A 23144-nucleotide genomic window follows, 5' to 3' on the forward strand; every position below is an offset into this window, starting at 1 on the left:
TAAACTCTTAACTTCGTCATTTTTGTATGTATTACCTTTGCAAGATATATGAAATGCAAGTGTGCCACCAAAATTTAAAATTATGGCATAAATGGCTGGTCTTCTGGGCCCAAAATTTTTCCACATGGCTGGTTCACAGCATTAAATCTTGAATGAGAATATAATGCGCCGTGATTTACGAAATTCATCACACATTCTGACACCCATCATCATTTTGCATAAAAGTTATTTTGCTTTGAAAGTAAAACTTCTGAATCCAACATTCGCAATATTTCACCTTCTCCTGTTATAAACGTAACCAGCTGTGACATCACTCATCAAAATGTGCCCAAGATTGTGACATATTGAACACAGTTCGTCGTTAGAAAATATTGTAGAATTTTTAACACTGCTGTTGGCAGATGCTTGTGTGTGCACTCGTTTTGTTCGTTTGAATGGCGCATTTTCTTTGCAACAAAAGCGTGTGAAAGCTTTAGTTTGTAACAAATTACCATTTTTATATAGGTCAATAATTGCCACCTTGTATGTTTGGTAAGTGACAGACTTGGCACTGGGTTAAGGTCTGCATATCCATTACTGCTATTTGTCTTTACTGAGGAGTTCAATTACATATGTTGGTGTGGCTTTCTGCCCAAGTTGAGAGTGAGGTTATTATTTCCTTTGTCATAATTCATAGCAAGATGAAATCACTGTGACTGTTCATCCTTCCCCACAGTATTCCTCTTTTCTTCACTCTCTCATTCTTTCATGGAAACAATTTGTGGTCAAGAGAAAATTTAAGGGAACACTGATTGAAACTTTCCGCTTTTGATGAGGTTTGTTCACTGGAGATTGTACATCAGCCATGTACACAGTATTGAACCATTTACTCTAAATGTGTAAATATATTTACTTTGTGATTCATCAAAATGTAAATAATCACTTTATTGGTTAGTAGTATTAACTGCTCAGGATGTTAAACATTGTGTCAATGAATTGCAAATTTTAGTTTAAGAAGAAAACAATGAAAGACTCAAATCCAAATTTCCAAATCTGTGTCCTCTGTGTTTAAAAAATATTTGCCTGTCTGGTACACATCTACATACATTTTTTATACACTTGCTATCAGATAGGACAAGTTTTAACGGCATAGAAGTCTAGTGAACCCCTTTTAAGTATTGTTCAGATGACTGAAGCTTTCACGATTTGCAGATTGCAAGTGCTGATTGCAAGTGCTGATTATCTAATTGAGAGTCCTCTAAACACTACTAATAAGACCATTACAGACTTAATCACTTACTGCTCAAGTGTAAAATTGTCATACAGGTGGTCAGTGCATTCCAGCAATCATAGTGCACAGGATTGATACCATTTGTGCCCAGGCACGAAATCAATCAGTGCTTTCTTGGATTCAATGACACAAGTAAACCACATGCTCACCAAACTTTCAACATGATTTTGCTTGCAGTTGGTATGATACAAATTATAGAAACTATAGAGTAAAGTGCAGTCCTTGCCTCGTTTCATGATATATTACATTAATTTGTGTTCCACAAAACATTAATGACATTTTCAAATGTGGAACTTACGAGTTTAATATTAGGATTCTTTACACTATGTATTTTTTTTACAATTGCTATTTCACATTAAACACTTTATCTACTGAGTAGAAGGGGGGCTGGGGTGACCAGAGAGGGTAAGAGAGAGAGGGAAGGGGGAGGGGAGAGGGGAGAGAGGGAAGGAGGGGAGAGGGAGGGAAGGGGGGGAGAGAGGGAAGCGGGGGAGAGAGAGGGAAGGGGGGGAGAGAGGGAAGGGGGGGAGAGAGAGGGAAGGGGGGGGAGAGAGAGGGAACGGGGGGAGAGAGCGGGGAGGGGGGGAGAGAGAGGGAAGGGGTGGAGAGAGGGAAGGGGGGGGAGATAGGGAAGGGGGGAGATAGGGAAGGGGGGAGATAGGGAAGGGGGGAGATAGGGAAGTGTGGGAGATAGGGAAGTGTGGGAGATAGGGAAGTGTGGGAGATAGGGAAGTGTGGGAGATAGGGAAGTGTGGGAGATAGGGAAGTGTGGGAGATAGGGAAGTGTGGGAGATAGGGAAGTGTGGGAGATAGGGAAGGGGGGGGGGAGATAGTGAAGGGGGGGAGATAGGGAAGGGGGGGGAGATAGGGAAGGGGGGGAGATAGGGAAGGGGGGGAGATAGGGAAGGGGGGGAGATAGGGAAGGGGGGGAGATAGGGAAGGGGGGGGGAGATAGGGAAGGGGGGGAGATAGGGAAGGGGGGGGAGATAGGGAAGGGGGGAGATAGGGAAGGGGGGAGATAGGGAAGGGGGGAGATAGGGAAGGGGGGAGATAGGGAAGGGGGGAGATAGGGAAGGGGGGAGATAGGGAAGGGGGGAGATAGGGAAGGGGGGAGATAGGGAAGGGGGGGAGATAGGGAAGGGGGGGAGATAGGGAAGGGGGGGAGATAGGGAAGGGGGGGAGATAGGGAAGGGGGGGAGATAGGGAAGGGGGGGAGATAGGGAAGGGGGGAGATAGGGAAGGGGGGAGATAGGGAAGGGGGGAGATAGGGAAGGGGGGAGATAGGGAAGGGGGGAGATAGGGAAGGGGGGAGAGAGATAGGGAAGGGGGGAAGATAGGGAAGGGGGGGAGAGATAGGGAAGGAGGGGGGAGAGATAGGGAAGGAGGGGGAGAGATTGGGAAGGAGGGGGGAGAGATAGGGAAGGAGGGGGGGAGAGATAGGGAAGGAGGGGGGAGAGAGAGGGAAGGAGGGGGGAGAGATAGGGAAGGAGGGGGGAGAGATAGGGAAGGAGGGGGGAGAGATAGGGAAGGAGGGGGGAGAGATAGGGAAGGAGGGGGAGAGATAGAGAAGGAGGGGGGAGAGATAGGGAACGAGGAGGGGAGAGATAGGGAAGGAGGGGGGAGAGATAGGGAAGGAGGGGGGGAGAAATAGGGAAGGAGGGGGGAGAGATAGGGAAGGAGGGGGGAGAGATAGGGAAGGAGGGGGGAGAGATAGGGAAGGAGGGGGGAGAGAGAGGGAAGGAGGGGGGAGAGAGAGGGAAGGAGGGGGGAGAGAGAGGGAAGGAGGTGGGGAGAGGGAAGGGGGGAGAGGGGGGAGAGAGGGAAGGGGGGAGAGGGGGGAGAGAGGGAAGGGGGGAGAGATGGAAGGGGGGAGAGAGGGAAGGGGGCGAGAGTGGGAAGGGGGCGAGAGGGGGAAGGGGGGAGAGAGGGAAGGGGAGGGGAGAGAGGGAAGAGGGGAGAGAGAGGGAAGGGGGGAGAGAGAGGGAAGGGGGGAGAGAGAGGGAAGGGGGGAGAGAGGGAAGGGGGGAGAGAGGGAAGGGGGGGAGAGAGAGGGAAGGGGGGAGAGAGAGGGACGGGGGGGAGAGAGGGATGGGGGGGAGAGAGGGAAGGGGGGAGAGAGGGAAGGGGGGAGTGAGGGAAGGGGGGAGAGAGAGGGACGGGGGGAGAGAGGGAAGGGGGGGAAGAGGGAAGGGGGAGAGAGGGAAGGGGGAGAGAGGGAGGGGGGTGAGAGGGAAGGGGGTGAGAGGGAAGGGGGTGAGAGGGAAGGGGGGAGGGTCGTAGGAATCTCTCAGCCTTTGCATCTTGACAAGGACTGAAATAAAAAAGAAATCACACTGCTAAACATTGGATTTTCTATATACAGTTAATTTAATTTTGTGCCCATGGCACACCATAATGGGAGTGCTGATAATGAAGATTTTGAAGCAACTTGCTGTTGTTGCTGTGGTATTCCACAAAATGTAATGGGAACACAGTTGGTAAATATGTGAATAGCAACTGGCTCTGAGACAATTGTCAGCCGCACCACCTAAATGTCGTAAGACCGAAAGGATAGACATATGGATGATGATGATCTATCCCTACATAATTACTCTGCAATTCACAGTTAAGGGCCTGTCAGAGGGTCATCGAACCATCATTTTTAATCTACTTCTCTACCATCCCACTCTCTCAGCGTGCAGAGAAAACGAACACTTACATCTTCCCATGTGAGCTCCGATTTCTCGTACTTTACTATGATAATTTCTCTCTGTATAGATGGGCACCAATAAAATATCACACTGACGACAAAATTCGTGTTTGAAATTCCACGAAAAAGTCTTGCCATAGCGATAAACGCCTTTGTTTTAATTACTACCACCCCAGTTCACGTATCATATCAATAGCACGCTTTCCCTTATTTCGCAATAATACAAAACCCGCTGCCTTCTTTGAATTTCTTTGATGTCCCACAGCACACTAATACTCCACAAGAGGACAGACAAGCATAGTGTACACCGTTTCTTTAGTGAACTTGTTACGTTTTCTATGTGGTCTACCAAGAAATCAGTCTTTGGTTTGCTTCCTCCAGAGCATTATCTATATGAATGTTATGATTTTATTTAATTATAAGTGTAATTCCTATGTATTTGAGTTTGCAGCTTTTTGGTTTGTATGATCTATCATGTAAACACCGTTCAGCATATTTATGTTAGCACTCATGTGGTCGACTTCATACTTTTATTATTTATAGTCAATTGCCATTTTTCACACCATACAGATATCTTTATCACTTCACAATTCCTTTTGATCATCTGATGACTTTACAATAAGGTAAATGACAGCATCATCTGCAAAAAATCTAAGAGCTGCTCTGATTGTCTCCTAAATCGTGTATGTAGATCAGGAGGGCCTATAATACTTCCTTAGGAAACGTCAGATATTACTTTGATGACTATCTTTAACTTAGTACGAACTGTGACATTTCTGGTACAAAATCACAAATCGGTGCACAGAACTAGGATGATATTCTAGGGGCACACAATGTAATCTGAAGTCACTTGTGAGGAACTGAGCCAAAAGCCGTCTGAAAATCAAAAAAATATTCAATCAATGTAATGTCATCTGTCCATATCAGTCATTACTTTGCGAGAATAAAGAGCTTGTTGTGTTTCACAGGAATTATGTTTTCCGAATATGTGTTGGCTATTTGTCAATAAATGATTTCTTCAATGTAACTCAATGTTCAAACAGACTAAGTTTTCCAAAATCCTACTGCAAAGTGACGTTAGTGGTATGAGTGTGCATTTCATCGGATTAATCCCATTTCCTTTCTTGGGTTCTGGTGTAATTCGTATAAATTTCCAGTCTTTTGGTACTGATCTTTCTGCAGTTGAAGAGTTGTATATGACTGCTAAGTATAGGGCAATTTTATTAGCATATTCTGAAAGGAACCTGAATGGTGTACAAATTGGACCAGAGGCACTGCCTTTTTTAAGTGTTTTAAGCAGCTCCACTACATTTAGGATACCCACTCCTAAGTTACTCATGTAGGCAGTTATTCTTGATTAGAATTCTGGAATGTTTACTTTGCTTTTCCTGTGAAGGAATTTAGAAAATTCGTCTTCAGTAACTCGCTTTAGTAGCACTGCCATCATTAACTTTACCATTGCTATCGCACAATGAAGGTATCAATTCACCTTGTCAATTGTATACTTAACATACAACCAGAGTTTCTTCGGGTTTTCTACCACATTTCAAGGCAGAGTGGCGTCCTGGAAACTATTAAAAGCCACTCATTGAAATTTGCGACAAATTTCAAGCTTCTGTAAAACGTTGCCAATCTTGTGGTTATTTGCATTCGTTAACATTTGGCATGTTTATTTCATTGCTTCGGCACCAGGTCTGACCTGTCTTGTGCCAGTACCACATCTTATTAATTTGACATGTAACTCCCAGTTATTAGTTATTTGACTTTAAACCGCATCTGGACTATGTTTAGAAGGAATGGAAACTGTCTCTTCAAACTGTGTCAAGCGAATTTTTATGTGCGTTTTCAAGGGCATGAATTTTTTCGGTTATTTTGGTGAGTTTCGATGTTACAGTATTCACTCTTGTGAACTCTTCATGGCTCAACAACATTGTGGTTACTAATCACTGTATCTGTTATGCTCCCTGTTTGGTCAGGGTTATTAAGATGTGAAGGATGTTTCCGCAACCATCTACAATGAGTGCGCTTCTGAACTCTTTGTTCAAAATAATTTTCAGAGACGCCATTAAGTACGGTTTCGGACGACGTTTTATGCCTAGCACTGACAAACATTTATTTTCGCCAATATATCGATGGTAGACTGAAGTCTTACCATTTATAATTGTAAGAGTGGCATACCTATTTGAAATGACACTCAAGTTTTCTTTTAACTGTTCAGCAACTGTTTCATCCAAGTCAGAGCCTCGGTAAAGAGAACTTCTTAACTTATTCCAGTTGGTAGGTATAAGCTCAACCCGTACTAATCATAATGTGTAGGCTTTCACAGTCAGTATCTTCATTGGTTAAGACTTCTGGGCTGAGAGGCCGTGGTCGATCTGTAAAACTACTACTTCCTGAAGTTTCGTTGCGAACTGTAGGCAACAACTTTCGAGGTGAGTCAACTGGCTGCCAGGCCGTGGAGGTCCCAACATTGCCCGTCCATGACTTATTTCCATTATGATGAGTTTTACGAACTGCCCTCCGAGTCCAGCTGTTGCTAATTTTTTGAACAGCAGGCGCTGCAGTCTGGCAGTACAAGCCCTTTATAGTGGTATCTGTAGGTGGATGAGACTTTTGTGGTATGAAATCATGGTGAAGAGGAACTGCATGGTTTCTTGATCTATATGAATAGTATTAATCCAAAGACAATTTACTATGGAGAAAAAGAGAAATGGACAAATTAATTTTTTGGATGTATCAGCAATTAAATGGGCATATGGGTGGCTAGGGCAAAAAGTGTATAGAAAATAAACACACACAGACCATTACCTCCATAAGAATTCGAACCTTCATCCCAGGCAGAAGACAGATGTCATTAAAAAAAAAAAAAAAGGGTGGGCAGAGCTAATAACATCCGTGAGTCTGTTTATTTGCAAGATGAAGTAGATCATTTGCGAATGGCTGTTAAGAAAAATGGAGATGCAGACAACGAGATAGATCGAGCACTTAATCCCAGAAGAAAAGTGTATGACAACATTCAGTAAGAACAATCGTCAGCTGGAAAAGCTATTCTTCCATTTATTCGTAATATTACAGACCGTATTCGGAAAGTTCCGGCCAAGTTTCAAGTTGAATCAATCTTTAAACCCACAAAGAAGATTAGTGAGTGAAAACGTAGGCTTCCGTGGCCGTTGTCATAGGGTGTACAGCCTGAGGAAGGCGGCCTCAAACCCAGAACTTTTTTGACCAAAATTAGGGTGTTTATGATCGTTGAAACATGCATGACATCTCTTAACTCCTGAGGTGTGTAAAATTTCGCGTGGCTGTGGGAAGGTTTATATAGAAACAAGGATAAGAAGTGTCAATACCCACTAAACCGGAAACGAAATGAACTGTCTACTGGGATATACAGACAAAACAGCTGTAGCAGACCATGTTTTTAAAGACGGGGATAATGAAACAAAATTTAGTGAGGCAAGTGTGCTAGCCAGGTCATCGATTATTATGTACATAAGTATAGGGAAGCTATAGAGATTCAGGAATAGAAAAAGGAAGGCTTAAAGTTAGACAGGATATGGCGGTCGACTTTGCACCAACGATGTGACGATCGATACATTCATTCGAGAATAATGATGTTAGTCAGAGAGAGTCTTACAGTCGGCACCACGTGACATATGTTGGTGCCCTCTATATGGCAGCCATTGTTGACTAACCTCTGAAGATGTTGCCCGCAGTTGGCAACGAATCGTCCGGAAGTAGTTTTACAGATAGACCACAGCCTCTCAGACTGGAACTTTTAATTGGTCACTACCCGTACTACTTCACAGGAACTATCTACTTAAATTTTACTACAAGATAAATTATGTTGAACAGCAATGAACACTACACTACCAACTGTATGTCATATATTCTTTGTGAACATGGTTACGTCTCTTGAAAAATTTCAGCTGAACTTATTTCAATACATATAACGATTTGAAATTCAGTGTATTTTGTTAGCGCTTTGAGTCCTGGTTCTTTTCTAATGCAGCTATGACTATTTATAACTACAATACTTATTGTGGTTGTATCTACCCTATTTCAGTGTTCTACTTGCAGCCTTTGAAACTGAAGCGCTTTCTGCACTTACCTGAGACCCTCTAACCTAAAAAAAAAGACCAGTCTCCTTTACACATCCCCCATACTTGTGGAACTGCTTCCGTTGTATAGTTGACTCCTGACCCATTTAGCAGAAACCGTAAATCCACCACCTTTGCGCAGTAATCGAGGAATCTGCAACCTACACAATTGCAGAACTGCCTGGAACTCTGATTCAGACCTTCACTCCACTCTGTACCAAAGAACCACTTTCAGTTCTGCCCATGATGCTACAGATGGTGAGCTCCACCCTCGTCTCACAAGCAAGACTGGCAGTCTTTACTACCTAGTCGCCTGAAACCAGAAGAACCTCTTCCAGTCCAATGTGGCACATATTGTCAGCACTAACGTGAGCAAACACCTACAGCTGGCTATGCCATGCTTTTCTTGGCATCCGGAAGCACCCATTTCTTATCTGTAAAGACTACTCCTAGTGTCCACACAGAATGCACATTGGATTACTTCCCCTCCTATGCAGTCGCATCCCTAAATGGTGCTATTACACACCTAACATCGGAGCTTCCAATTACCAGTGATACCGCCCTCTGTGAATGCCCAGTCTTGCACGCTGAGAGGCTTCTACATGGCAAGTGACTTCATTTGGCTCATGGATTTCATCATCCATAGACAGCAAACATATACACTGCTGGCCACCGTAAATGCAACACCCTGAAGGAAGCATCAGAATCAAGTGAAATTTACACCATGAGTTTGCAGCGATGAGATATGCAACTGATTAGAATTTCAGTGCAGACGCACATCACGCGCGCCTGTGGCGCCACCTCATAGCGCCATTTAAGGCTTTACGATTTCGACGAGTGTACGTTCGGCACGTGTGTTTACCTTGTGGTTGTTTCACAAGACGATCAGTTATGCCTCGTAGACAACAGCGAACATCTTTTGATCAAGTATCCGAGTTCGACAGAGGAAGGATAGCGGCTTACTGAGATTGTGGATTATCATACAGAGAAATTGCTAGTCGTGTTGGACGAAACGAAACAACTGTAATGCAGATATGTGACCGTTGGATGCAGGAGGGTACGACGGACCGAGGTGGTTGATCGCATTCACCTCGGTGCACCACTGCACGTGCTGATAGGCAAATTGTGTGCATGGCAGTGACGGATCGCTCAGTGACATCCCGAACCATAGCACAGCACATTGATTTTGTAACGCATGATCCAGTGTCTACGCGTACTATTCGACGCCGTTTACAGCAGAGTGGTCTGTCCGCAAGACGTCCATTGCTTCGTCTACCACTGACGCAGAACCACAGACATCTCCGTCGCCAATGGTGTGATGACAGACGGATGTGGACGGCAGAATGGAATGACGTCTTTACCGACGAGGCACGCTTCTGTCTGCAGCACCACGATGGTCGGATTCGAGTGTGGAGACACCGTGGAGAGAGGATGTTGGACAGCTGCATTATGCACCGCCACACTGGTCTTGCACTGGGTATTATGGAATGGGGCGGTATTGGATATTACTCTCGCACGCCTCTAGTATGCATTGCCGGTACTTTAAATAGCCGGCGCTACATATCCGAGGTGCTGGAGCCAGTTGTCCTTCCTTACCTTCAGGGCTCGGCCACAGCCATATTTCAACAGGATAATGCGCGACCACACGTGGCACGCATTGTCCAAAGGTTCTTCAATAACCAGATTGAATTGCTTCCCTGGCCGGCTCCCTCTCCGGATCTTTCGCCGATAGAAAACATGTGGTCCATGGTTGCTCAACGAGTGACCCAGATTACATCCCCAGCTGCCACACAAGATGATCTTTGGCAACGTGTGGTAGCTGCTTGGGCTGCTGTACCCCAGGAACACATCCAACGTCTCTTTGACTCAATGGCGAGACGTGTGGCAGCGGTGATCTCCAACAATGGCGGCTACTCTGGCTACTGATTCTGGCAGGAACCACATGTCACAGACGTCTGTAAACGTAATCATTTGATACTTGGTCAACATGTTATCTACAAAATAAATTTTGTTGTGCTACCTCTTGTCTTTCTTGGTGTTGCATTTAGGTGTCCAGCAGTGTATGTTCATCAGATGAACAGAGTAGGCTCTCCGATCAGCCACACAGAAATTCTCTCACTGCCACCCACATGCTAGAATGACTTCCCACTCAATCACAAGTGAGAAGTGAATCTCAGGGTGGGCAGTACCCAAGGTGACTGCAGCTGTGGACCAATTGGTGGATAGCACTGCCTGGAGCTGTGAGTGAAGAATCACCAACTTGGTTCACATCTAAACACAGTAATTACTATATCTGTCCATAGCAGAGTAGTTGTGGTAATACACAGGCATATAGGAAATATAGGAGTTGGGAGTTGAAGGTAAGGAACACTGACAAAATTTAAAATGAGTCGCTTGTTATGAAAATTTGTGTCAGCTCACAGTACTCTGATGTGTTTCCGCTGCTACTATACGAGCTACCACTGGTTGTTTGGTTTAAAGGTGGGAGAAGAGACCAAACTACGCGGTCATAGGTCCCATGTTCCTAATAAAACAATGCCACAAGTGTAAGAATATCATGGACGAAACATACACACTAGCCGCTAAAATTGCTACACCACGAAGATGACGCGAAATTTAACCGACAGGAAGAAGATGCTGTGATATGCGAATGATTAGCTTTCAGAGCATTCACACATGGTTGGCGCCAGTAGCGACACCTACAACGTGCTGAGATGAGGAAAGTTTCCAAACGATTTCTCATACACAAACAGCAGTTGACGGGCGTTGCCTGGTGAAACGTCGTCGTGATGCCTCGTGTAAAGAGGAGAAATGCGTACCATCACTTTTCCGACTTTGATAAAGGCCGGATTATAGCCTATCGCGATTGGGGTTTATCGTGTCGCGACATTGCTGCTCGCATTGGTCGAGATCCATTGACTGTTAGCAGGATATGGAATCGGTGGGTTCAGGAGAGTAATACAGAATGCCATGCTGGATCCCAACGGCCTCTTAACAGAACCATCTGCATCAACAGTTCGACGACATTTGCAGCAGCATGGACTATCAGCTCGGAGACCATGGCTGCGGTTACCCTTGACGCTGCATCACAGACAGGAGCGCCTGCGATGGTGTACTCAACGACAAACCTGTGTGCACGAATGGCAAAACGTCATTTTTTCGGATTAATCCAGGTTTTGTTTACAGCATCATGACTGTCGCATCCGTGTTTGGCGACATCGCGGTGAACTCACATTGGAAGCATGTATTCATCATCGCCATATTGGCGTATCACCCAGCGTGATGGTATGGGGTGCCGTTGGTTACACGTCTCACTCATCTCTTGTTCGCATTGATGGCACTTTGAACAGTGGACGTTACATTTCAGATGTGTTACGACCCGTGGCTCTATCTTTCATTCAATCCCTGTGAAACTCTACATTTCAGCAGGATAATGCACGACCGCATGTTACAGGTCCTGTACAGCCCTTTCCGGATACATAAAATGTTCGACTACTGCCTTGGCCAGCATATTCTGCAGATCTCTCACCAACTGAAAACGTCTGGTCAATGGTGGCCGAGCAACTGGCTTTTCACAATATGCCAGTCTCTACTCTTGATGAACTGTGTTATCGTGTTGAAGCTGCATGGGCAGCTGTATGTGTACACGCCATCCAAGCTCTGTTTGACTCAATGCCCAGGCGTATCAAGGCCGTTATTACAGCCAGAGGTGGTGGTTATGGGTACTGATTTCTCTGGATCTATGTACCCAAATTGCGTGAAAATGTAACCACATGTCAGTTCTAGTATAATATATTCGTCCAATGAATACCTGTTTATCATCTGCATTTCTTCTCGGTGTAGCAAATTTGATGGCCATTAGTGTATAACACAAAACGGAAAGAAAGGAAAAGCCACAAGAATCAAGGAAAGGCAACGAACACTAAAAGGAACAAAAGAGGACAAGAAAACAACAGAGAGTCGTTAGAAACAGAAGAGAGTAAAACAGGAAATCAGATTATAGTGGCTGGCCAACCACAAGAATAAAAAGGGAAAGCCAGCCACTTGAAACACATTAAAACCTCCACCCTAAAAGCACTAGGGTGGAGGACCCAGGGATAAAGGACATGGGCTAAAAACTACATAGAAGTACAAAATCCACTCTCATGGATAAAACTTAAAACGAAAGCTGCTGTGGAGGCATTGTCGGCCAACACTGAAGGCAGGGTGCTGGGAAAGTTAAAAGTCTGCTGCAGAGAGGCTAAAAGTGGGCAGTCCAGCGAGAGGTGGACGACTGTCATTTGGGAGCCACAGCGACACTGAGGTGGGTCCTCGTGATAGAGTAGGTAACCATGCGTTAGCCATTTATGGCCAATGCAGAGCTGGCAGAGGACAACTGATTCCCTGCGAGAGGCCTGCATGGAAGACTTCCACACATTGTCTCCTTAATGACACATAGTTTGTGTGTGCTGTTATGCCATTCCATCTCCCAAAGCTGGAAAACCCTGCGGTGTAAGACAGAACGCAGGTCAGCTACAGAGATGAGTATCTCCAGAAGCAGTTTCCACGTCGCCTGTTGACAATTTCATTGCCCCGGATTCCGACATGTCCTGATGTCCACACAAATACCACGTAATGGCTGGACTGTTCCAGGGATTAGATCGACTCCTGAATGAACGATACCACAGGATGGCGAGGGTAGCACTGGTCGATAGCTTGTAGGCTGCTCAATGAGTCAGTGCACAGCAGAAATGACTCGCCAGGGCATGAGTGGATGTACTCAAGAGCACGAGATATGGGCGCCAACTCTGTAGTGAAAACACTGCAGCCAACTGGCTAAGAGTGCTGCTCAATATGTCCTCCATGAACATATGCGAAGCCTAGGTGACCTTCAGCCAATGAGCCGTCGGTGTAAACCACTTCAGAGCCCCAGAACACGTCAAGAATCGAGAGGAAGTGACAAACGGAGGGCGGTGGGGTAACAGAGTCCTTATGGGCATGCAAAAGGTCCAGACGAAACTGCATCTGAGCCGTACACCATGGAGGCGTACGTGAAAAGACCACAAGTAGAGGTGGTAAAGGGAAGGACTCCAGTTTGGAGAGAAGGGTCTGCATGCAAACCACAATCGTTAGCCCCAATCTGGGCCACCGATGCAGGAGATGGACTGCCGTGAGCGGGAAATGGAGACGGTAATTCAGATGATCAGGGGAACTATGACTGTGTGCTGAGTAACTGGCGAGCAGTTACGCACGTCTGATCTGCAGTGGAGGGACACCAGCCTCCACCAGTACGATGGTCACCAGACTCGTCCTAAAAGCTCATGTCGCTAATCGAACTCCACAGTGGTGCACGGGGTCGAGTAAATGTATTGCTGAAGGTGCTGCTGAGCTATAAACCACACTCCCATAGTCAATTCGGGATTGGACAAGGTCTCTGTAGAGCTGCAGCAGCATACAGCGATCTGCACCCCAATTGGTGTTGCTCAGGCAACGGAGGGTATTGAGGTGCTGCCAGCACTTCTGCTTAAGCTGACGAAGGTGAGGGAGCAAAGTCAATTGAGCATCGAAAACCAGTCCTAGGAATTGATATGTCTCCACTACGGTGAGTGGATCATCATTAAGGTAAAGTGCAGGTTCTGGATGAACGATACGACGTCGACAGAAGTGCATAATACGTGACTCTGTGGCTGAAAACTGGAAGCCGAGGGCTAGAGCCCATGACTGTGGGTTGTGGACGGCTCCCTGGAGGCGCCACTCAGCAACAACAGTACTGGAGCAACAGTACGAAATGCAGAAGTCGTCTGCGAACAGGGAAGGTGAGACCGAGGTCCTGACAGCTGCTGCTAGACCATTAATGATGTCGCCAAGTCGTGTCGTATGCTTTACGTAAGCCAAAAAAGATGGCAATTAGGTGTTGCCATCTTGAAAAGGCTGTTCAGATGGCAGACTCTATGGACACAAGATTATCAGTGGTCGAGCGACCCTGGCGGAAGCCGTCTTGACATGGAGCCAGCAAGCCACATGACTCCACGACAAAACCCAACTGCCAACATACCATACGTTCCAGCATCTTACAAAGAATGTTCGTGAGGCTGATGGGCCAATAGCTCACCCGCCACTGCAATGGAAAGACGCCATTGCACCAGACCCAGTTGAAGATGACGAGAAGATGTAGCCTGTAGTCAGATGAGAGATGTTTTATCATCTGGCTGTGGATGCGATCAGGCCCAGAAGCTGTGTCAGGGCAACGTGCAAGGGCACTGATGAGCTCCCACTCTGTAAATGGGGCGTTATAGGATTCACTGCAGCGTGTACTAATAAAGAATGTTCCCTTGCAGCCGCCGTTTGAGTGTGCGAAAGGCTAGGGGGAGGGTAAATCTCTGACGCAGAGGCTGGAGCAAAGTGCTCAGAGTTTGCGTCGGTATATAACTCGCCATTTACGGTAACACCAGGGACAGCTGTTGGGGCCTGGTACCCGAAAAGTGTCCACAGCTGGTGTTCTCAAGTTAGAAAGGGACTTATCTGCATTAACTGTTCAATTTTTGTGAATAAGAAAATGGCTGATGGAAAGACATCCATTATTGCCAACAAACATGTGATTGAACCACTAACAAAGTTTGCCAAACTTGGTACAGATGGTGACCTTGAGACTCACTCTCAGCTCAAGTACCACGTTGAAGTGTCAACATATGCAAAATTATTTTTGGCAAGAACAGGAATGCAAACTTGAGGTCATAAATCAATTGTCAAGACAGAGAATGGAAAGCATTTGGGTAAACAGAGACCATCTTGTACTTATAATAAAAAGAATCTTATTTCATGGAAAACAAAATATTCCCCTGCAGGGGCATACAGATGATGAGAGTCCAATAGAAAACGATAATGATCATGAAACTGTAATGAGTAACATGGGAAACTTTAGAGCTCTTCTAAGATTTAGAATTGACACTGGAGACTTACAACTAAAACTTCTCCTCGAAACTCTTGAAGCAAATGTCACTTGCATACGTAAAACAATGTGTAACGAACTTATTTCGTGCCGTGTAACAGTGATGTTATCGAGAATACTGGAGGAAATCAAAGATTCTTGTTATTACAGCATAATCTTCGATGAGACTACCAACATAGCACACATCGCCCAACTGAGTTTGGCTGCAAGATATGTTAATGGTGATGGCAAATTACATGAAAGATTTTTTAGTTTCATTGACATCAATAAAGACAAGGACTGTAGTGGAAACACTGATGATGAACCTGAAGAGTGTCAAGATGAGAGTATTGTTACTGGCGAAGTATTAGGTACTATGATTCTAAGGGCAAAGGAAAGCCTTTCCCTGGAGAACTGTGTGGGTATCGGATGTGATGGTTCCTCAGTTAATATGTCAGAACTGAAAGGAACTGTGGCTACAATAAAAAAGAAAGCCATCAATGTGCAAGTAGCATCGTGTCAAAGTCATCAGCTCAACCTCGCTGTATATTTCAGTAGTGAAGTTACGAGTGTGAGAAACTCACTTGGTACTATTGAATAAGCAGTATCGTTCTTACAGTGTCTAGCAAGCGGTTTGCAACTTTGAGTCACCTACAACACTCGCTCCAGTCACATTGTCAGACGAGATGGGTTGAGTAACATGATGCTGTTATTCAATTCTGCTATCATAATGATGCTATGACATATTGGAAAAAAAAATCTTTTTATTCCAACACTGGACAATGTTACACCTGGCATTAGAGAATGTTTTGCTGAAGAAAATATTTATCATTTAAAATTCAAGATACTTTTGTGTTCACAAGTACTGAAACACGATGGTAATGACCTGGTGCACAAACTGAATCAGTGCTTAACTGAACTACCATTCTTCGAAGAAGAATCACACCTTGTGATTAAAAAGAGACTAATGGGACAGTTCTTCAATACAAGCAAACGAGCATAAATGCCCTTAATGACTGATTCTGTTATGCAAGCATTGTCTCTCTGTCCTAGGTCTGACTATCCTACTTTGCACACACTGCACAAAATATTTGCCTGTCTACCTGTATCTGCTGCTACAGTAGAAAGAAGTTTTTTTGACTTTGCGGTGTACAAAGACATGGCAGAGCTCGACTGTGAAGGAGGATTGACATGGCTTAGCTCTGTTGGGCACTCACCCAAACAGTGATTGTCCTACTGATAATGTAATAAACCAATTTGCCAGGAAAAATAAGTGCACAGAATTCATCATTTTAAGAACACAACCACAATTGTATCTTTTTTATATCATAAGATGGCATTGTCTTCTATGTGTGTATAATCAGTTCGAATAAAACTTTCTTAAGCTTTCAAAGTGACTTAATAAAAAATAATCACAGTAAAAATAAAGGTAGCTGAAGATATCTTTAGTGCCCCCTCCTTCTGGTTTTTCTGTATCTGCCACTGCCTCATATGAGATCTGGTGTAAGTTCTATTGGCCAGCTCCGAACTGTAGCTCGTTTGCAACAACGAAATCTGTTGGTTGGGCTCAGAGGACACCCTAGGCTCACTTTTTGGCTGTTGGCTGAAGAGGCAATGTACATTTCTTAGTGAGGCAAAAGAACATCTTTTAATTTGTAGAGTCAAGCTGTGGATGAACTATCAGCTAATTTGGAGGAGAGTTTAAGGCTCAGATCAGACCTTTTATTACTTTTATGATCTCGACTACATATTCTGTGGAACATGGTAGGGTCCTTAAGTAGCAGCAATAAGTACATTTCGGAGATATCTCATGTTTACAGGACTGTAATGTGTAGATTTGTGCAGTCTATTAAACAGTCATCTTTTGTTTGTTTTGAATGGCCAACAACTGCTTGTCACAGAGCCTCAAACTGTAGTATGTAACACACCAGCAGAGAACTATACGGGATGCACAATTACCAACTGAGAGAAAAGCATATTTTATTCACACCAGTAGAAGATACCGGGTATCAGTAGTCAATCACTTAATGCTCCTAGTATGCATTGTTGCTGCTTTCAGATGCAGTGATGCAACTGCACAATGAGTTAGTGTTGACCATAATGGCACAGTGAGAGGAGGAATATTGCACTGGCTGAACATTTATCCCAATTATTGTGGGTTGACGCCAGCAAGCAAAATTATACCATATTGTGACAATTGTTTTTACCAAGAAATGATCATAAATATGGAATTCCATATTACACATTTATGTCCACAACACTGCCCAAAAGATTGTAGTAAGGAAAACATGTTCAGATTGTTGGAACAGGATATGACAATACATCTAAATGTCTGAAAGAACAGACCCCACATATGTAATTAAGGTAATGTCAGACAATGATCCTTTCAATGTAGATGCACACCACACTAACTCTTACAGGAACCAGTGAGACACCATGTGTAATGAGGATCATGAGCACTGCATCAGTGGTGTGTGAATAAGTTGAGAATTGGTTCTGACAGGAAGCATGCTAGAGCAGTCCATGCAGATGTGATAACCACTGTGTCCACATGGCATAATCGTCAGTGCGTTGCCTAGTCAGCATGAGACTCGGGTTAAAATCCTGGTCCAGCATAAATTTTCAACCCTCCCCATCGATCTAAATTAATGCCCACACACAACTAATGCTCTGCTGCCTTTGTGCCCTGAGTCATTGTGGCTGCAGGATCAAAATACTATCTGTCCCCTTGCACATGTCCAAAAGATTAGACAACACATGCATATTTGACTTGTTGAGATAAGATATGAATAAAATTTATTTTGCAGTGGTAGTGACTCCTTCCATTTATGTTTAACCAAAAATATGTAACTTTACTTCAGGCTAACTTTCATGGCGTAGTTTAGTCAAAAATATCTGGTCCTTGAATGTAGCATTACTGAGCAGCCAAATTCTGGCTGAAACAACACCCATAGCAGTCAATAGCAAATAGCATGTATGCATTGGGTTACTATTACTTAAAACAAAGATTAATTTGGTACATTATTTGACTACTAACAATACTGTAATTTAATTGGGGTTGTTTCAGAATCAAGTTAAAAATGTAGCGCTCCCCTTGCCCTCCTCCTCCACCTCCCCCACTATTTTATGACTGCATTCCTTCATTGTCTTTGTAATCAAGAGGTGCAATCCCATATTTTAGTAACCTTAAAGTGTATTTGCAGTCTGTTGCACAGCTCTCAATTCTTTTGAATGAACAACTACACAGTGCAGTAACGCATTAGCCTCCACTAGCGAAACATCAGAACAATAAGTTATATATAGCTTTCTCTGTGTGTTTTATAGTCAAGTCTTGCATAGTAGTACTGGAATGGATATCGTGTGCACGTCATGTGCAGATGGAGAAGCTGGCCTCAGTTCACCAACAGCTGAAGATGCTTTTTGCCATGTTCAGCAGCATTCAAGCTGCTTCCTATTGGAGTAGTGGTGGCCGAGAATCTGGCTCGTCACATTGGATGCCTAAGGTGCCACCTATTTTGCCCACTGTCTCTGCTGTCAAGACACTTTGGGTACACCACAATGTGTCTGAGTTCTCATCACCAAATAGTGAGGGATGGGTGATAACTTTTAGTGCTGTTTGAGGCAGGGAGTGAATGTGGAGGCTGGCTTCACCTATTCCCCCTGTGAGTGGACTGGCAGGTGTTGCCTGATCAGGGTCCAAACAGCCACAAATGGAGTGGGGTTTGCTAATTAATCAGAAGCTCCAATGTTAAATGCATTATGGAGCCCCTTAGGGATATGGCATCCAGGACTGGAAATGCATCCTATGTGTACTGAATATGTCTGCCAGGCAGCCTCAGCTGAGATGTGGAAAGTGTCCTGCCTGTGGCTATCAAACATGCAGTGTGCAGCTGTCTGCAAGTTGTGGCTCATGTTGGCACCAATAATGCCCATTGTTTGGGTTCTGAGATTATCTTCAGTTTATATGGACAGGTAGCACAAATGGCGAAGAGGCCCTGAGCCACATGTGGAGTGCATGCAGCACACACAGTTTGTATCAGCATTCCCAGAATTGATTCGAGTCCTTTGGTTTGGAGTGAGTGGAGGGCCTCAACCAAAGGCTTCATCGATTCTTTGACTGTCTGGACTGCAGACTGCTGGACATATGAGGTGGAGAATTGTAGGAATACTTGATGGGTCAGAGTTGCACTACACAAAACAAGCTTTTTTTTTTAGGCCACGCAGCAGTTTTGGGTCCTCTGATGAATTCACGCTAATCAGTGCAGAGATACAGAAATCAGACTGCATACAAAGTAAATTCTACCATCAAAATGTTAACAGTAAATTCTTGATGTATTTGTAGTTCTTGAATTTAATGCCCTCCAGGAAAGTTATCATGATAAAAATACACTTGGAACTGAGAGTTGGCTGAATCCTGAAGTAGAAACCCTTGAAATATTTAGCAAGGCAAGGAATGTACACTGAAGAGACAGGGGAGATCCCAATGGGATGGGAGTGCCAGAAGAGTGGAAGGGAGAGGAAGGAAAAGAATGAATGTGGATAAAATTTGTGCTATAAATGAAAGCACATGCTATTGGTGGTAACCCTTCAAACACTAGTGAAAATAGGATTCTCAGATTCAATAATATTTTTCTGTTGCCAATATATAACAATACTTAAAATACTTTTTGTGACAAATAGGTAGGCAGTTATGGAAACATTCATTTTCATTCCATAGGTTGTGTGTGTTAGCAATGACTGTGACATCATCACAAGAGAAGATATTTCTATAGTTTACATGTAATAATGGCAGGTACTTCACACCTATCTATTTGTACCATTCATTCAGTTCTAATGTATCTTACTGCTTGCAAGTTATTTTAGACCTAAGGTAACAACTAACTGCTCAGCAGGAGTGCTGAGTCACTGAAAGGCACATCAACTTAGATAGCTTTCCCACAGATACTACTTCAGAACTATGGCCTCATTTTACAGGCTGACTACATTGTGGCAGCACTGTGAATAAGCCAACTAAACAGTTTCACATGACCAGTAACTACAGGATCCTTTTCCATTCTCGCAGATAAATTGATTTTTTTCAAGAGTCATCATACAGATTCACACAATCATTCAAGACAATTTTTATACCAACTAGGTATGTCTATAGTTTTTCATGTATTTCCTGTGACTTTTCTTACAAACTGGAATGACCTTTGCCTTTTTCTATACATGTGACAAACCACTGTTTCATAAATGAACAATTCATAGGGCGGAGAGGGGCCAGTTCAACACAGTTTTTTGTGTAGCTGAATCTGCTAACTACACTTTATGGTCACATGACCTCCCCTGTGTTCAGCATTTACTTTTGGTGTGCATTCCATATGGAATCTGAGATTATGTAACTATTTATTCTGGTTTCTTTTTTTTTTTTTTTTGTATTATGTCCCCAATGCTAGTATCGCCCAATGAGAGTAACTCTCAACTATATTGCTAAATGCTTCTGCCCTTTTCTAGTATTTGGTGGCTCAATGGGTAATTGTGACACTAAAGTTCCTTGGTCTGTGAACTGCATGTACTGTGTAACTGGTTGGGTAAATCAGTTCAGAAATGGAAAGAGGGTAACACCATACGGTTGTCAGTAGGACTGTGTGTAGTAGAGAACTCCGGTGTTTAAAACCTCCAGGCAGATGACAGATTTATCTCTAGTTTAATTTTATGTTTACTTTTCTGTCATGTATTCCCTTCATGACACAAGGAGATGACCGATCCTTGGCTCTGCCACATACTCCAGTTAACAACTTATTAGCCTTAGAAAGGGGCTTTCCAAACTTAAAAAGCATGAGAATGCATTTCACATGGAATCTGCAGCTTAATTAGCTTCTTTCTGGCTGCTGTGAATCTATGTCTGCATAAAAACTCTGCAAGTCATCTAACGGTGCGTGGTGGATGGCACCTTGTACTACTAATACTACTACTACTACTACTATTAGGCATTTCTATGGTGTTCTGTATGTAGTGTCCTGTACAGATGAACCACAGTTTTCCTTTCCCTAAATCGCTCCAGGCAAATGCCGGGATGGTTCCTTTGAAAGGGCACGGCCGACTTCCTTCCCCATCCTTCCCTAATCCGATGAGACCGATGAACTCGCTGTCTGGTCTCCTTCCCCAAACCAACCCACCACAGTTTTCCCAATACAAAAGAAGTTGATCATTCTCATCCTGCTACCATCCTTATGTGCTTGTTCCACTTCACATCACTTTGCAATGATATGCCTAAACGTTTTATTGACCAGACTGTCAGTCCGTAGAGTACCGACGTTGTATTCTAACATTATGGGATTGTTTTACCTACTCATCTGCATTCACTTGAATATTTCTACACCTGCCATTCATCACACGCAATGCCGTCTGCAGACAGACACAGAATGCTGTTCATCAGATCATTTCATGTATATATAATGAGAATGACTTTATAAAATATCTCTGTGGCACTATTGATGATACTCTTGTCTCTGAGAAACAGTCGCTATTGAGGACAAAGTACTGGCCTCTGTTACCTGAGAGGTCTTCGCGCCATTCACATATCGGGGAACCTATTCCAAAGGCTCATACCTCCATTGAAAGTATGCAGTGGGGCACTGTGTCAAATGCTTTCTGGAAATGTAGAAATGTGGAATATTGCCTGTTGCCCATCATCCATGGTCCGCAGTACATAATTTGAAAGACCAAGATGAGTATTGCAAAAAATCCATGCTGATTTGTGGATATAAACTTATCTGTCTCAAAGAAATTAATTATATTTGAAATGAGGATATGTTCAGGAACTCTGGAGTAAATAAATGTTATGATAATGGTCTGTAATTTTGCAGGTACATTCTTTTACCGTTCTTATATACAGAAGCCACCAGAACTTTTTCCCAGCAGCCTGGGTCTTTGCACTAGGCGATAGATTCGCAATAAACGCAAGCTAATTAAGAGATCAATGCTGCAGAGTACTCTCTGGACAAACGATTTGTGTTTCTGTTTGGACATGGTAACTATTTTGTTTTCAACTCTTCCAGTTGCTTCTCTACTCCAGGGATACTATACCTATGTCCTCAATACATGAGTCTGTCTGACAGTGAGATTAAAATGTTTGTTTGATCCTCCTGCACAAACTTGAAAACTCAGTACAGAGAGTGGTTAGTGATCATCATCTGCTTTCCTCCAAAGCCACACCAGACTTGTCAATGACTGCCTCTATAGATGTCTCTGACCTAGTTATTTTGTGTAGAACCAGAAAAGTCTCATGTTCTCTGTAAAATCTCTTGCTCATGTATGATGGTGGTAGTATGTTTCACACATATATCTTTTTACAAACACACGAATTTCCATTAACTCTTGCCTGACACCACTGTACATACTTTTTTGAATTGAGTGTACAACAGTCTGCTTCCTCAGTATTTTCAAATTTTGTAATTAAACTAAAGTGGGTCTTTCCTGTCTGCAGTCCAGTTACCACATACGTATTCAGTGTGTGATTTACAGTCCATTTAACGTTTGCCCATATTCCTCTATGTACCAGGTGATCAAAAAGTCAGTATAAATTTGAAAACTGAATAAATTACAGCATAATGTAGATAGAGAGGTACAAATTGATACACAAGCTTGGAATGACATGAGGTTTTATTAGAACAAAAAAAATACAAAAGTTCAAAAAATGTTCGACAGATGGTGCTTCATCTGATCAGAATAGCAATAAATAGCGTAACAAAGTAAGACAAAGCAAAGATGATGTTCTTTACAGGAAATGCTGAATATGTCCACCGTCATTCCTCAACAATAGCTGTAGTCGAGGAATAATGTTATGAACAGCACTGTAAGGCACGTCCAGAGTAGTGGTGAGGCATTGGTGTCTGATGTTGTCTTTCAGCATCCCTAGAGATGTCGGTCAATCACAATACACTTGTGACTTCAGGTAACCCCAAAGCCAATAATCGCATGGACTTAGGTCTGGGGACCTGGGAGGCCAAGCATGACGAAAGTGGCAGCTGACCACACGATCACCACCAAACAACACGCGCTAGAGATCTTTCACGCGTCTAGCAATATGAGGTGGATCTAATAAAACCTCATGTCATTCCAAGCATGTGACTCAATTTTTACCTCTCTATCTACATTATTCCGTGGTTTATTAACTTTTCAAATTTATTATGAATTTTG

The sequence above is a fragment of the Schistocerca americana genome, chromosome 11 (assembly GCF_021461395.2).
Source record: "Schistocerca americana isolate TAMUIC-IGC-003095 chromosome 11, iqSchAmer2.1, whole genome shotgun sequence".
Lineage (NCBI taxonomy): Eukaryota > Metazoa > Arthropoda > Insecta > Orthoptera > Acrididae > Schistocerca > Schistocerca americana.